Source organism: Rutidosis leptorrhynchoides, chromosome 2 (genome assembly GCF_046630445.1).
Source record: "Rutidosis leptorrhynchoides isolate AG116_Rl617_1_P2 chromosome 2, CSIRO_AGI_Rlap_v1, whole genome shotgun sequence".
In the NCBI taxonomy this organism is placed as follows: Eukaryota; Viridiplantae; Streptophyta; class Magnoliopsida; order Asterales; family Asteraceae; genus Rutidosis; species Rutidosis leptorrhynchoides.
This window is the reverse complement of record NC_092334.1, coordinates 446227298-446231789: the sequence shown is the minus strand read 5'-3', so window position 1 is coordinate 446231789 and position 4492 is coordinate 446227298.

Sequence of the window (4492 nt, the reverse complement as noted above, 5' to 3'; positions counted from 1 at the left end):
GATAAAACCCTTCTCTAGCAACTCTTAAATTTGATTCAATAGCTCTTGCATTTCCGTTGGTGCTAAACGATAAGGAGTTTTAGCAATGGGAGTAGCCCCCGGAACCAACTCAATGCGAAACTCGACTTGTCTTTCCGCCGGAACACCCGGTAACTCATCCGGAAAAACGTCTTCAAACTCATTAACTACCGGAATTTCACGAATAAGTGGTGGCTCATTACGAGTATCAACAACATAAGCAAGGAAAGCCATGCCACCGGTAACAACGGAACGACGTGCCCGTGCAAAAGTGCATATCGGCACCGGTCTTCTTCTCTTATCGCCATGAATAATCATTTCTCCCCCACTTGGGGTCTTCACACGAATACACTTATCATGGCATGCAATATTGGCTCTATAACGATCGAGCCAATCCATACCAACAACGATATCAAAGTCGCCCAAGGTCATTGGAATAAGATCAATTTTAAAAGTTTCGGCACCAAAAACAACATCACAATTTTTACACACATCAACCACTAGCACCGTCTTGCCGTCCGCTATTTCGACTTCTACCGGACGACTTAACTTAGCTAGCGGACTATCAAGTTTAGGCACAAATTTAGGAGACACAAACAACAAATTTGCACCGCTATCAAAAAGAATCCTTGCCGGATTAGAATTAACCATGAAAGTACCTGAAACAACTTCGTTGGATTGTTTGGCTTCATCGTTCGTCATCAAGTAGTTTCGCCCTCTAGCCGACCCCGCCGCCTTCTCAATCTTCTTAACATGATCATTATTCAACTCGGGGCATTCCGGCCTCTTGTGCCCCACTTTACCGCAATTAAAACACGTAACCGTCTTGGCCGTGCATTCACGGGCGTAATGACCCGACTTCCCACAATTAAAACAAGTGGGCGCAAAAGTACCCGTGCCACCTTTCTTCACACTATTAACGCTCTCGGTGCCTTTCCTAGATTTCTTGTTTGAAAAATTCGAATAGCTCGAACCTTCAAACTTCCTTTTTGAGAAAACAAAATCACTCTTCCTAGGCACCTCCGGCTCAAAACCCCGAGCCAACTCAAACAATTCATCGAAAGTCTTAGCCATACCCCGGCTAATCTTGCTCTTGTAGTCGGCATTCAAAGTACGATAAAAATCTTTCATAAGCTTATGATCATCACCCACATACTCCGGGCAAAAACGAGTCTTTGCCAAGAATGTAGACTTGAGGGTAACTAAATCCATGGAACCTTGTTGCAATTGATGCAACTCGTCCCGAATTCGATCAAGATCGGATGAAGTTCGGTATTCCTTGAAAAACTCTTTCTTGAACTCCTCCCACGTCAAGCCCATGCATTGCTCCTCGCCATACAAATTGATTTTATCATCCCACCACAACTTGCCTTCTTCACGTAACATGCTAGACCCAAACCTTGCCTTCTTCTCGGGAGGACACTCCGCGGTACGGAAGGCCCCCTCGATGTCCGAAATCCAACAAGTACTTTTCAACGGATCCCTCACCCCATTAAACGTCGGAGGTTGAGTATCCTTAAAATTTTTGTAGTGGAAGTCTCTCTTTCCATCACCCCCTTCACCTCGAGGATGAACGTTTCTAGCATCAAGGGCCTCTTCAATAGTGGCCTTCAATCGTTCATTTATCATTTCGGTCACTTGCCCATCGACCGACTCTTGGAAGACCCTTCGGACGTCCGCAAGAAAATCCGATTTCAACTTCTTAAAGACGGCCTCGACCTTGGTCGAGAACTCGGCGTCTTCACTTGTACTCCCGTTTTCATGATCAGGACCGTTTCTCGTCTTCATTCTATAAAACGAATTAGGTTAAACCATGAAACGAAAGGACAATTATACCCAATTACATACGTATACACCACACTACCCCATCTTGCTCAACAATCGTCGTACATTGCTTGTTTGACCCGATTTGCACCCGTAGTAATGGTAGCTAGTCATTACCACGCAAGCACGTCGCGCTAACTCGCTAGTACAACGTCCATCTCGCTTGATGATTGCTAAACACAACACAAACAAATAGCGCATGATTAGTTCACATAAACCTATGCACTAATCATACCGATCCGACCCAAAGTCCTACAAGTCCCGCATAAACACGCACACAAAGTCTAAGTCTAGGCGCCTATCTCAAGTCACCTAAATCCCTTAGACCATGCTCTGATACCACTTGTAACAACCCAAACCGTAACCGACCAAACACGACGAAATTGCAAACAAAAAAAATTTTCTGGTGCAGATCATCTGCGCGGCGCGCCAGGTGACCGCGCGGCGCGCCAAATCACCTGGACAGCCCGCTGTCCCCGGAAGTCTTTTTAACGAAAATGTTTGACTAGTTCCCGACATTTTTAGCCAAAACGCTTTTAACCATACATTCATATATGTAAAACTAGCACATAACTAAGGTTTGAGCGAGTTTTACAAAGTGGGGCCCACACGTGCCCAAAACGCCACTAAGTTAAAAATACAATGTTTAATACAAATTAGAGTTTCGACCACGAAAAGTTTATTTGCCAAACGATACAACGAGCATGGTGTTTGGGGTTAAACTACCCAAGTCTCGGTCAAACTCCAAAATCGTCACATCCCAAAAGCGTCACTAAACAAGACGGGATCTCTAATCCAACCGGATGCCCTTACCCTTGTCCACACCGGAACCTATAAAAATAGTAAACAACGAGAGGGTAAGCAAAGCTTAGTGAGTAAAACATATATATACATGCATATACAACTTACCCACACGCATCCACGATATCAAATAACACATAACAAATCTCGATAAGCAAGCTAGTATCACCAAACGTATCACTAGCAATAATCATAGCATAAATACTCATAACAATAATCAAATGCTAGTATGAACAACAATAAATCATGGTTAACCAATCTCTTCGCTAGGGAACGACTTCGCGAAACAAGTCATCGATGTTCATAACATTCGTTAGCTTCCAAAAACGGCTATGGCATGCTAACCCCCCGAGGTGTTCCAAAAACGGCTATGGCATCACCCCTCAAGTGTTCCAAAAACGGCTATGGCATCACTTGCTCAATGTGAGTAGAACACGGCTATTACTCACGCTTTCGTACACCAACACGGCTATGTGTACGGGTAACTCAAATAACAACGTGGGAGTAAAACACGGCTATTACTCGCCACTAAATGCACAAACACGGCTATGTGCCTTAGTACAAAACATGGACTAATACGGCTAAGTCCCACAACCTTGGTCACAAAACGGCTATGTGACACCATCAACACGGTACATAAATCATATACATACATATATAGATATTCCACTCACCTCAAAATCTCTTGTCGAAAGATAACCGAGCTTGAACACTTCAATGTAACGCACCTATTACATTTATCACAATATCAAAATCATAACTCAAGTTGGTCAACACTCTAAAGCTCACTCCTAGGGCCAATTTGACCTATGGTGCAAATCCGACCCATTTGCACCCTTAACCCTAAAATCGGGTTAACTCATCACAAACCCTATCATTAACCAAAGTAGGTTCTTTACACATTTTAACACTAGTTTTAGGCTTCAACTACACATATTAATTAGCTTAAGTTCAATTTGACCCATTTGGCACTTTCAAAGTCAACCTACCCATTTTTGGGTCAACCACTAACCCTTTTACACCCATTTACATAAATCATGGTGTTCTAACCCTCTTACTAGCTAATTAGGGTTCTCTAACATCAATTAACACTTCCAAAACCCTAGTTAACTCGATATTGAGTCTAGATGACCCAAATTACCCAAGAATACCCAAAATTAACCAAAAGTGGGTTTTATGTTCACCTTTGACTCAAACCCTAGCCCTAAATCGAATTAAACAAAGGAATTAAGATTAGAGCATACCACAACTACCAAAACGAAGATAATGACGAGATGAACAACTTTAGGACTTGGGCTTTAGCAAGAAACCCTCTTCTTCCTCTTCAAAATGAGCTTTCCCTCTCTAAAACTCACTCTCTCACTAAAATAAATTGGGAGGTGATAAGGTTGGTGAACAAGGGAGTAAATGAGCTCCCAAACTACTGAACCAAGCATTAAACTCGGCCTTGATGTGAATTTACCAAAATACCCACAAAATATCTAATTTAAAAGAAAGGGAGAATCTGCCAGTCATATGGCGCGGCGCGCCACCAATCCGCGCGGCGCGCAACCCTCCCAGTCCAGCTTCTTTTGCCTTTTTTAATATATACAACCAACCCCGATTCGAGTACCGCACAATACACTTATTTACACATATGTACACTTCAATTATTCGGGTCTTACATTAGGCACCCAAACACGATTGTTTAAGGTCTTTAGTCCACGTGAGTCATCAATTAAGTCCACTTTTCGTTTGGTCATTTGTTCAGATTTAATATGTTCGTCCTCTAAAGCACAAGCCTGAATGGTTCTTAAGCTGTTAATCAAATCTGAAGTTATATTCAAACGAAGAAATTTCACATTTTCAC